Consider the following 13,535-nt stretch of genomic DNA (forward strand, 5'->3'; position numbering starts at 1 on the left):
CCGGTCCGCTGTGCACACCTATCCCAGGCCGAATGGCCTCCTCCCTCCCGGTCCCCGCACCTAACTATACCCGAAAGGCTTCCCCCCCTCTCTCCACTCTCTCTTACGTCTCCTGCTGCTGCTGTCCGGGCATCTGCTGCACTTAACTGCGCCGATTTACTTACCTGCGCGATTTCCTTAACTCACCAGAAGGTTTTTCGACAGAGGCTACATACGCTGGCCTAAGAAGAACTGGAGTAACTCTCAGCTGGCCAAACTGGCCTAAATGGCCAGAATTGGCACAGGTGACAGTTTACGCCCCCTTTGGCTGAAAAAAAACTTAACAAAAAAATTGTAACTAACTGAGTTACACTGTGCAAATTGATCGGGGAAGCTTGGGTTTTTTAATTTAAGTTAAAAAAAGCGGCCTGCGCCAAAAAAGCGGCAGAAATCACTGGGGGAATGAGCCCTTCATTACATTTTAAATTGATGACCCTTCTCACTGACTTACTGACCAGAGAAAATAGCTTTCCCCTATTCACTCTATTCAAAACCCTTTACAATTTAAAAAAAACTCTATTAAATCTTTTCTTAGCCTTCTCTGCTCCAGTGGAATTAGTCCCAGTTTCTCTTCATAACTGTCGTATCTCATTTCTGGCCTCATCGTGGTGAATCTACACTATCGCTTTAATGTTCTTTCTGTAATGTGGTACCAAAACTCTACACAATACTCCAATTGTGGCCTAAGCAAAGTTCTGTAAAAATGTATCACTACTCTAGAATTTAATGTCCCTGTTTATGAACCCCAAAATGCTCTTGATCTTTTTAATGACTTTTTTCACCAGCAAGTGCACTTTTGTTTATTATTAATTCTTGGGATGTGGGTATCATCAGCAATATTGCCCATCCAAAGTTGGACTCCAAAGTTAAGAGTTAACCACATAGTGTGGGACTGGTGTCACAGGTAGACCAGGCCAGGTAAGGATGGCAGATTCCCTTCCCTGAAGGGCATCAATGAACCAGTTATAATCTGGTAGCTTACACAGTCATTGTCTGGTGCTAGTCCACAAATAACAATTTCACAAGATGCCATGCTCAATTGGAACTTAGGGTTGCTAGTTCGGTACCAAACCCATTAGGCTATCATACCATGCATTTGAATCTCTAGCTTCTCTCTGCACATTCACATACGCCAATGTCTTTCCATTGAATGCCATTCCTCGTTTTTGCAGCTAAAATGTTTTACCTCACTATTATCCACATTAAATTGCATAGAAGCCCCTCTAGCTCTCTGATGCTGCAGAGTTTGGCCAGGTGCTGCTCGAACACAGAGAAGGTTTGCCCCAGTGACTCGATTTTCCATCACTTAATACAAATAAGCTACCCCGGGATATGCTTAAGATCCATATTCATCATTATCATAGGCGGTCCCTCGAACGAGGATGACTTGCTTCCACGAGTTCACAGATATTTCAATGAAGGACCCGATGTCCCAGTCCTGAACTCCAGTTGAAAGGGTGGAAGATGCCTGTGCGTGAATTTTTTTAACGTGTGGTGACCGTTGCACAACAGCCACCACACGGGCTCGACAGAGCTAGGCCTTTATCCAGTGGCAAGGGTTAACCAAGACGACTGCTGCACGGACCTAATGCGCACACATATCGCACATCATGAATCAAGGCACCAATTAAACAAGTTTAAACAGCTCCTACTATTGAACAGCGACGCATACATCCCATGAACGAATAATTAAAAAACAACTAAAATTAAGTAAATTTAAAATTAAGAGACAGCAAAAATAAATAAATGGCAAATTTAAAACAGTCCCACTGAGGCTATGCTCTACACTTTCCAGGATTTTCATAGTCTGCAGGTTTCTGTGGGCTCACTTTCCGCTCCAGAGACTTGAGCACAAAAATCTAGGCTGACACTCCAGTACCAAGGGAATGCTGCACTGTCGAAGGTGCAGTCTTCCGGATGAGATGTTAAATCGAGACCCTGTCTGCCCTCTCAGGTGGAAGCAAAAGATCCCATAGCACTATAGTGAAGAAGAGCAGGGGAGTTATCCCCGGTGTCCTGGTCAATAATTATCCCTCAATCAACATCACTAAAAAAATCTGCTCATTATCACATTGCTGTTTGTGGGAGCTTGCTGTGTGCAAATTGGCTGCCATGTTTCCTACCTTACAACAGTGACTACACTCCAAAATTACTTCATTGACTGTAGAGTGCTTTGAGACTTCCTGAGATCTTGAAATGCGCGATATAAATGCAAGTCTTTCTTTATTTTCTTTCTTTCTCTCAGCTCAAGACTGATCCCTCATTACTCAGCTCAAAATTACACCTTATCCTGACAATTCATGATCTTGAAGACCCCTATCAAGTCATCCCTTAACCTCTCAGTTTCTTTCTTCCTAATGATAACTGTTGAAAATATATGCATGCTCAAAAGCTATCAGGGAAATTCAGTGCTGAATAGGTTAATAACCTTATATGGACATTGTGACCCACCACCCCACCTGCCCCCATCCCCTGCCAGAAAAAAAAATTGGTATTCTATTAGTGCACTTTCCCTTTCGTCTCCGCACTGAGCTTAATCAGAAATGTGTGCCCTTTTGAAAACGTGAAAGAATATGATGAGATATAAAATGACTCATTTTTGTACTAATGCCGACTAATGTCCCAAAATATGAAGGCAATATAAAAGTGGTACTGCAGTGATGATCTCTCATTCCAGGTCTCAGCTTGAATTAATAATTAATGTGCAGTTACATCGGGAGTTAATTTGTCCAATTTCTTGTCCATCCCACCATTGTGTAGCCGCCTTCTGTTGTTGCTTGCCCAAAATCTGGTGCAATTTTCCTTTTGGCTGCCACGTTCCAGTTATTGTAAGAATGTATTTTGCATTTAAAAACTGCACTATCAACAATCTGTCTTCGAATATGCCGTGCAGTCTCCAGCAGGTTCTGTTCTGCAATAGAGGACCTCAAGTTGATTAAAAGTACTCAGCTATCGGTTGACTGGTGCCTTAATCAGCTCTCTGTCTCCAGTTCCAACAAAGAGGCTGCTGAAGGTTGCACTATAGCCACAGCAATTCTAGTTAGATGCAGATGTGGCAGCTTAAATGTCTGATCCAGAATCTATATCCCCAAGAGAATGTATTAGAGGCCCAAGTGATGAGTATGTGATACAGTAATTCTGGTGTGTTTGCTACAGAGGTTTTATGAATAATTATCACAAAACTACAAAAATGCATTAAAAAATGCTCACTGATAAAACACAGCAAAAATTTGTTTTTAAAACAGACGATAAGGCTGTATCATTGTCAACTTGATTTAACCATTTGTTTGAACAACATAAGAAAGTTACAGAAAAAGAGTTTAAAATGCATTGGTGTGCCAACACATTGCACCATCATCATCATCATAGGCCGTCCCTCGAAACGAAGACGGCTTGCTTACACGCCAAAAAGAGATGAGTTCACAGGTGTTTCAATGAAAAACCTAATATTCCAGGTCCAGAACTACATCTTGAAGGGTGGAAGATGCCTGTGCGTGGATTTTTTTAATGTGTGGTGGCCATTGCACACCAGCCACCACACGGGTTTGACAGAGCTAGGGCTTGGTCCAATGGCAAGGATTAACCAAGACGACTGGAGACCAACTCTGCTGCAGATTTACCGTGCATACATATCACAGTGTGGGCTGGCTCATGCTGCCCCTGGGCCCTCGCCTCTCCTGGGCCCCGATCACGTGCCTCTACAAACTCTTGCCGCTCCTCCGCCCCGATCTCACCGCTCCTGCTGTACCTGCCCACACTGCAATCAGCGACCTGGACCATGCACAGTACACATCTCAAATCGCTGGAGAAATACCATCAATGATGTCTCCGCAAGATCCTGCAAATCCCCTGGGAGGACAGACGCACCAACGTTAGCATCCTCGATCAGGCCAACATCCCCAGCATCGAAGCACTGACCACACTCAACCAGCTCTGTTGGGCAGGTCACATTGTTCGCATGCCTGACACAAGACTCCCAAAGCAAGCGCTCTACTTGGAACTCCTACACGACAAACGAGCCCCAGGTGGGCAGAGGAAACATTTCAAGGACACCCTCAAAGCCGTCTTGATAAAATGCAACATCCCCACCGACACTTGGGAGTCCCTCGCCAAAGACCAACCTAAGTGGAGGAAGAGCATCCAGGAGGGCGCTGAGCAGCTCGAGTCTTGTCGCCGAGAGCATGCAGAAACCAGCGGAAGGAGCGTGCGGCAAACCAGTCCCACCCACCCTTCCCTTCAACTGTCTGTCCCGCTTGTGACAGAGGCTGTAATTCCTAAATTGGACTGTTCAGTCACCTAAGAACTCACTTTTAGAGTGGAAGCAAGTCTTCCTCAATTTCAAGAGACTGCCTATGATGATGATGATGATGGATTTGGGTGACGTCAAATCCAGTCGCCCTCTTCACAGCCGTTGCCCTCCTGCAGTAGCACGCCCTGCTCCCTGCAGTGGCATGCTGCACCACAGACATGTGGGATATGGGTTTGTACCTGCTGCAAGCCTCCAGGTAGTGAGTATTAGTCGCAGGCTTGCCACCGCACACAGAGAGGCCAAGTGCAAACTGGGAGCTTCCTCACAGGGACCGAGACACAATGATAAGGAGACAAAAGCAAAAGACTGCGGATGCTGGAAATCTGAAGGAAGAATAGAAAATGCTGGAAATACTCAGCGGGTCGGGCAGTATCTGTGGAGAGAGAAACAAAGTTAACGATTCAGGTCGACTTCTCATCAGAACTGGAAAAGTTAGAGATGTAACAGGGATGTTTCCAGTTCTTATGAAAGGTCATCAACCTGAAACGTTAACTCTGTTTCTTTCTCCACAGATGCTGCCTGACCTGCTGAGTATTTCCAGCCTTTTCTGTTTTTATTAATGATAAGGAGAGTAACTATCCCCAAAATAAATCACACAACAAAAAGGTGATTGTCTCTGGCTCTGGCTGCTAGAAAGACATTTTCTAGCCGTTCGAGTTCCAGCACCTTCATAGAATTGTTTACTTTGAGATTTTAGGGTAATTTTCTCAGGTGAAGCTCCCAGTATGAAGCCTCATTGGACAGGAGTGTGTGTTGGAGACATGGCTATAATTCTATAGAGCTGACTCTATGACCCAGTTTCCCATCTAATTAGGAACTAATTAGGGGGGGAGGCCTCACAAATTACTCCTTATTTCTAAATAATATATAATATTTCAACATTTTGCTACTATTTAATATTTTTAATGATAATCCTTTTCGTACCATCATGATCCCATCATTTATTTATGAATACGGCTCCATATTATCAAACAGAAAATGCTGGAAATCTCAGCGAGTCAGGCAGCATCTGTGGAAAAAAAGCAGAGTTAACGTTTCGGGTCAACGACCCTTCATCAGAACTGGAGAGTGTTCCGAAAGAACAGATTCTTAACAAGCACTGAAATAGGGAGGGAAAGAAAGAACAAAAGGGAAGGTCTGTGATAGGGTGGAAGACAGGAGAGATTAGAGAGACAAAAGGGATGATAGGTCAAATTGAAATAGTAATGCCAGGAGTTATAAAAACATTAGTCACGATAGGGTGTGAATAGCGGGATAATGACCAGCTGCCATTAAAGACAAAGAGAAAAAAAGAAACAGGGGGGTAAGGGGGGGAAAGGAGCCAAAGATTGGCAGCGGTTACACTCTTAAATTGTTGAACTCGATGTTGAGTCCAGAAGGCTGTAAAGTGCCTAAACGAAAGATGAGGTGCTGTTCCTCGAGCTTATATTGAGCTTCGTTGGAACAGTGTAGGAGACCGAGGACGGAGAGGTCAAAGTGGGAATGAAGTGCAAAATTAAAGTGACGGGTAACCGGAAGCTCAGGGTCAAACTTGCGGACTGAACGGAGGTGCTCCGCAAAGCGGTCACCCAATCTACGCTTGGTTTCCCCAATGTAGAGGAGACCACATCGTGAGCAGCGAATACAGTATACTAATTTGAAAGAAGTACAAGTAAATCGCTGTTTCACCTGGAAGGTGTATTTGGGGCCCTGGATAGTGGGAAGGGAGGAGGTAAAAGGGCAGGTGTTGCATCCCCTGTGCTTGCACGGGACGGTGCCGTGGGAAGGGGAGAGGGTTGCTGGGGGTGACTGCGGAATGGACCAGGGTATCGTGGAGAGAGCGGTCCCTTCGGAATGCTGAGAGGGGAGGGGAAGATGTGATTGGTAGTGGGATCATGCTGGAGGTGGCGGAAATGGCGGAGGATGATCGGTTGAACGCGGAGGCTGGTGGGTGAAAGTTGAGGACAAAGGGAATCCTGTTGTGGTTCTGAGAGGGAGGGGAAGGGGTGAGAGCAGAGGTGCAGGAAATAGAATAGACACTGTCGAGGGCAATATTAACCACGGTGGAGGGGAATCTTCTATTGAGGAAAAGGGAAGACATATCAGAGGCATTGGTGAGAAAGGTGGCGTCGTCAGAGCAGATGCGATGTAGACAGAGAAACTGGGAGAATGGAATGGAGTCCTTACAGGATGCAGGGTGGAAGGAAGTGTAGTCCAGGTAACTGTGGAAGTCAGTGGACTTATAGTGGATACTGGTCGAAAGCCTATCCCCAGAAATGGAGACAGAGAAGTCGAGGAAGGGAAGGGAAGAGTCGGAGATGAACCATGTGAAGGTGAGGGAAGGGTGGAAATTGGAAGCAAAGTGAATGAAACTTTCAAGTTCAAGGCGAGAGCAGGAAATATTATCAAATATTGGTCTCTGATTGGTTGGAAACCAGCTTGCCCTCCAAAGTCCAATCTTTGAAAGTGGTTGTTATTCTGCAGATCTTTTTATGATCCCCAAAATGTGCCACATGTTTAAGGGCACCCAGCAGCCCTTTAGTTGCTGCTGACACCAGATAATGCATTGTTCAAGCGCTCTGGCTCTTCCAATGCATGCTATTTAAATGAACTGAGCTCACATTATTGGAATTTTCATTGACATGATATTATACAGTAGTTTCAAGGCTGTCTCTACTGCCCCAGTAGCTCTGATGAGGAGCATCTCTAAACTGTGATGTTATAAGTGGAGGGTTACTGTGGAGAGTAGCCCACAGATTGATGGTAGGGCAAATCTTTTCAGCTAATTGTACCAGCCAAATGGCACACAAAAAAATGCAAAACTGCAAACAGTATAAAGCAAATTTCACAGTATCTATAACACTTCCAGTGCCTGGGGCTTCAGAGCACACATGGTTGGATTCAGAAAGACCGCCAAAGATATCTGACAGGAGCTAGCTCTCCACTCAAAACCCCACTGCATCCTAATTCGCACGGGGGCCTGCAGTGGGAGAGCTGCCGCATTTCCCCAAACATGGCAGCTGACAGCAGAAGGCCCAGACGGAGAATTTCCTCAGCCCTCACCTCTCTACCAACCAGCGATCTGGACACCAGGATGAACCCAGCATACAGGCCATTTGAGCAGCAGAAGTGGGGCTGACCTGGGAGTCCAGTCCTGGAATCTTGGTCAGAATGCCAATAGCCTAAGTAGTATGCACTCCCTTTATGAAGTGACGATTCAGCACGCAATAAGACATTCTGTGAGCCTGTGGTGCTCGCTGGCCAGCGAGTGGTTTGTCAGCACTGATTTCCCCCCTTCCCACCACCGTTTCCCCCGCCCCCCACAACATGCAACAACAACTTGCATTTATATAGTGCCTTTAACATTGTAAAACGTCCCAAGGTGCTTCACAGGAGCAATTATCAAACATAATTTGACACTAAACCACACAAGGAGATAATAGGACAGGTGAAAGCGATGGGTTTTAAGGACATCTTAAGGGAGGAGAGAGAGGGAGCGAGGCGGAGAGGTTTAGGGGAGGAATTCCAGAGCTTCGGGTCTCGGCAGCTGAAGGCACGGCCACCGATGGTGGAGCGACGAAAATCGAAGGTGCGCAAGAGGCTAGAATTGGATGCAAGTTATGTGACCCCACCCTGACTCCGGATAGTCCAAAGGTTCAGAAGCAGAAGTCACTGGCACCCATGCCACAGCACTTCCACTGGTGGCGCTGATGGCTCACCTGTTTCCTGCTGTGGGATAGAAGAAAATGTGGATTTCTGGTAACATAGGGAGGGTTTTACATTAGTATTCTTTATTTACCATCAGCGAGCAATGCAACCACAGTCAATAACAAAGGCTAAATAGTAATTTTCTGGTTGGTTAATTTACACGATCTAATCATTCCTTCTATTAACACAACTTAATGCTGGTGTAAATAATGGGCAAGAATACAAATAACACAATCCTTATAGCTCAGCAGTAATTATAGTGTAGAGATTACTCTGATATTGGCAACATTTTAAATGAACAGGTTAACACCTGAGTTACAATGATTGACAGAGGAATGTCATCTCAACACATGTGTAGTTGACAACTATTGCTTTCTGCAGGCGTTCCTAGGCTTGTGTGTGGTTTGTGACCCACGATAGTTAAAATGACCTTTACACCCACAACATAGGCCAAGTCAGCCTGGTGTCAATACTTCTATGTAAAAGGTGCAGTTGCCTCCGGCTCTAGTCTCAACACATTATGATGCTGAAGACTGAGAATAGACATCAGACTAGAAATTTCTGCTGACATTTACTCTTAATGCATGTGTCAAAAAAAAATTCTTCTACAGTACTTAAATAATGGACGGAGGAACTTGATGCAAACTTATTAAGGCTTCCTAAAATAATATCACAACTGAAATTTCCACAAGATATCACAATTGACACCGAGCGATATATTCATTTTAATCCTGCACTATTTCCTGTAAATATTCATTTCCGCTAAGTCAGGAGAAATACTGATATAAAATGAGACATGTGCAGAAGCTTATTTGAGTTTTTATTGCACATCGCAGTGTTTTATACACTAAACATATTTTTGTGTCACTAAGATTATTAATGCAGAAATAGTACAGATACCACACGAAAATGCCCATTATGTGCACACTCTCTCCACATACAGGCAGACCTGACTTATTTAAGTCTATAGAACAGAGGCGTGGGTCGTAAGTGTTATGTATGTAAACATGTATATACTCTAAACAGCCACCAGAGGGCTCATCCCCTGGAATCCCAAGGGATCCCATAATCCTTGTCTGGGATTATGTACATCCCTGTCTGGAGTAAAAATAAAACGGGAAAGATGGCTCAACCATGGCTAACAAGGGAAATTAAGGATAGTGTTAAATCCAAGGAGGAGGCATACAAATTAGCCAGAAAAAGTAGCAAGCTGGAGGACTGGGAGAAACTTAGAATACAGCAAAGGAGGACAAAGGGATTAATTAAGAGGGGGAAAATAGAGTACGAGAGGAAGTTTGCCGGAAACATAAAAAATGACTGCAAAACCTTCTATAGATATGTGAAGAGAAAAAGATTAGTGAAGACCAATGTAGGTCCCTTGCAGTCGGATTCGGGGGAATTTATAATGGGGAACAAAGAAATGGCAGACCAATTGAACAAGTACTTTGGTTCTGTCTTCACAAAGGAAGACACAAATAACCTTCCGGATGTACTAGGTGTCCGAAGGTCTAGTGAGAAGGAGGAACTGAAGGATATCCTTATTAGGCGGGAAATTGTGTTAGGGAAATTGACGGGATTGAAGGCCGATAAATCCCCAGGGCCTGATAGTCTACATCCCAGAGTACTTAAGGAAGTGGCCCTAGAAATAGTGGATGCATTGGTGATAATTTTCCAACAGTCTATCGACTCTGGATCAGTTCCTATGGACTGGAGGGTTGCTAATGTAACACCACTTTTTTAAAAAGGAGGGAGAGAGAAAATGGGTAATTATCGACCAGTTAGCCTGACATCAGTAGTGGGGAAAATGTTGGAATCAATCATTAAGGATGAAATAGCAGCACATTTGGAAAGCAGTGATAGGATTGGTCCAAGTCAGCATGGATTTATGAAGGGGAAATCATACTTGACAAATCTTCTGGAATTTTTTGAGGATGTAACTAGTAGAGTGGACAGGGGAGAACCAGTGGATGTGGTGTATTTGGACTTTCAAAAGGCTTTTGACAAGGTCCCACACAAGAGATTGGTGTGCAAAATCAAAGCACATGGTATTGGGAGTGATGTACTGACGTGGATAGAGAACTGGTTGGCAGACAGGAAGCAGAGAGTCATGATAAACGGATCCTTTTCAGAACGGCAGGCAGAGACTAGTGGGGTGCCGCAGGGCTCGGTGCTGGGACCCCAGCTCTTTACAATATATATTAATGATTTGGATGATGTAATTGAGTGTAATATCTCCAAGTTTGCAGATGACACTAAAGTGGGTGGCAGTGTGAGCTGTGAGGAGGATGCTAAGAGACTGCAGGATGATTTGGACAGGTTAGGCGAGTGGGCAGATACATGGCAGATGCAGCATAATGTGGATAAATGTGAGGTTATCCACTTTGGGGGCAAAAACACAAAGACAGAATATTATCTGAATGGCAGCAGATTAGGAAAAGGGGAGGTGCAGCGAGACCTGGGTGTCATGATACATCAGTCATTGAAGGTTGGCATGCAGGTACAGCAGGCAGTAAAGAAGGCAAATGATATGTTGGCCTTCATAGCAAGGGGATTTGAGTATAGGAGCAGGGAAGTCTTACAGAGAGGCCTCACCTGGAATATTGTGTTCAGTTTTGGTCTCCTAATCTGAGGAAGGATGTTCTTGCTATTGAAGGAGTGCAGCGACAGTTCACCAGACTGATTCTTGGGATGGCAGGACTGACATATGAGGAGAGATTGGATCAACTGGGCCTGTATTCACTGGAGTTTAGAAGGATGAGAGGGGATCTCATAGAAACATATAAAATTCTGACAGGACTGGACAGGTTAGATGCAGGAAGAATGTTCCCGATGTTGGGGAAGTCCGGAACCAGGGGACATAGTCTTAGGATAAGGGGTAAGCCATTTAGGACTGAGATGAGGAGGAACTTCTTCACTCAGAGAGTTGTTAACCTGTGGAATTCCCTACCGCAGAGAGTTGTTGATGCCAGTTCATTGGATATATTCAAGAGGGAGTTAGATATGGCCCTTGCGGCTAAAGGGATCAAGGGGTATGGAGAGAAAGCAGGAACGGGGTACTGAAAGAATGATCAGCCATGATCTCATTGAATGGTGGTGCAGGCTCGAAGGGCCGGATGGCCTACTCCTGCACCTATTTTCCATGTTTCTATGTTTCTATGTAATCCCTTGGGAGCACAGGTATTTAAGGAGGCCTCACAGGTTGGAGAGGCACTCTGGAGACCTGCAATAAAAGACTAAGGTCACACTTTACTTTGAGCTCACAGTATTCAGTCTGACTCTTTCTTCATACATAACAACTGGCGACGAGATACAGATAGCGAACCCAAAGATGCAGAGAACAATGGGCATCCTGGAGAAATTCTCAGAGGGAGATGATTGGGAAACATTTGTGGACTCGAACAATACTTCGTAGCCAATGAGCTGGATGGAGAAGAGAACGCTGCCAAACGAAGGGCGATTCTCCTCACCGTCTGTGGGGTACTAACGTATGACCTCATGGAAAATCTGCTTGTTCCAGCGAAAGCCACGGAGAAATCATACAATGATTTGTGCACATTGGTGCGGGAGCATTTGAACCCGAAGGAAAACGTTCTGATGGCGAGGTACCGATTCTACACCTACAAAAGCTCTGAAGGCCAGGAAGTGGCGAATTATGTCGCAGAGCTAAGACACCTTGCAGGACATTGCGAACTTGAAGGACATTTGGAGCATATGCTCAGAGACTTTTTTGAACTTGGCATTGGCCATGAAACTATACTTCGCAAACCTTTGACTGTAGAGACCCCAACCTTGAGTAAGGCCATAGCGATAGCACAGGCGTTCATTGCCACAGTGACAATACTGAGCAAATCTCTCAGCACACAAGTGCTACTACAAGTACTGTGAACAAAGTGATATTGTTTTCAAATCGCAACGTACAGGGCAGGTCACACATACCTGCAGCTGCACGTCCGCAGATGTCTCAGAGTCCACCATCAAGGGTGATGAATTCAAGGCTATTAACACCTTTTTGGCGCTGCGGGGGTGATCATCATTTCCATTCATGCCGCTTCAAAGGGTATGTTTGCAAGGGCTGTGGAACAATAGAACACCTCCAACGTATGTGCAGGCGAGCTGCAAATCTTGTTACTCCTGCAAACCACCATGTTGCAGAGGAGAACAGATCCATGGTGGATCACGATGAACCACAGCCTCAGATCGAGGAGGCAGAGGTACATTGGGTGCACACATTTACGACAAAGTGTCCCCCGATAATGCTGAACGTTGAACTAAATGGACCCCCGGTGTCAATGGAGCTGGACACGGGTGCAAAGCCAGTCCATCATGAGCAAAAAGACTTTCGAAAAATTGTGGTGCAGCAATGCCTCAAGGCCAGTCTTAACTCCAATTCGCACAAATCTAAGAAATTATACAAAGGAACTGATTCCCGTAATCGGTAGTGCTATTGTAAAGGTCTCCTACGATGGAGCGGTGCACAAGCTACTACTCTGGGTGGTACCGGGCGATGCTCCCACGCTGCTCGGCAGGAGCTGGCTGGGAAAGATACGCTAGAACTGGGACGACGACCGAGCGCTATCGCCCACTGACAATACTTCGTGTGCCCAGGTCTTAAACAAGTTCCCTTCGCTGTTCGAACCAGGCATCAGGAAATCCCAAGGAGCAAAAGTGCAGATCCATCTAATACTGGGGGTGTGACCCATTCATCACAAGGTGAGAGCAGTACCGTACATGATGAGAGAGAGGGTAGAGATCGAGCTAGACTGGCTACAAAGAGAGGGCATCATTTCAGTGATCAAATTCAATGAGTGGGCTAGTCCAATTGTCCCAGTCCTCAAGGGAGATGGCACCGTCAGAATCTGTGGCGATTACAAAGTAACTATCAATCGTTTCTCCCTGCAGGACCAATACCCACTACCAAAGGCCGACGACCTCTTTGCAATGCTAGTGGGAGGAAAGACGTTCACTAAGCTGGATTTGACTTCAGCCTACATGACGCAGGAGCTGGCGGAATCATCAAAGAGCCTCGCCTGCATCAACACGCACAAAGGGCTCTTCATTTATAACTTATGCCCGTTTGGACTTCGATCAGTGGCGGCGAAATTCCAGAGAAACATGGAAAGCTTACTGAAGTCAGTCCTGCGCACCTGGTCTTCCAGGTCAACATCTTGGTCACAGGTCAGGACACAGTCGAACATCTGCAGAACCTGGAGGAGGTTCTTAGTCGATCAACTGCGTGGGGCTCAGTTTAAAACGCTCGAAGTGCATTTTCCTAGCACCTGAAGTGGAGTTCCTAGGGAGGAGGATCGCGGCGGACGGCATCAGGCCCACCGATTCGAAGACTGAGGCAATCGAGAATGCACCGAGGCCACAGAACGTGACGGAGCTGCGGTCGTTTCTAGGACTCCTGAACTACTTTGGTAACTTCTTACCGGGTCTCAGCATACTGTTAGATCCACTGCAGGCTTTACTGCGTAAAGGGGACGAATGGGTTTGGGGCAAA

The sequence above is a fragment of the Pristiophorus japonicus genome, chromosome 10, assembly GCF_044704955.1.
Source record: "Pristiophorus japonicus isolate sPriJap1 chromosome 10, sPriJap1.hap1, whole genome shotgun sequence".
Classification (NCBI taxonomy): domain Eukaryota; kingdom Metazoa; phylum Chordata; class Chondrichthyes; family Pristiophoridae; genus Pristiophorus; species Pristiophorus japonicus.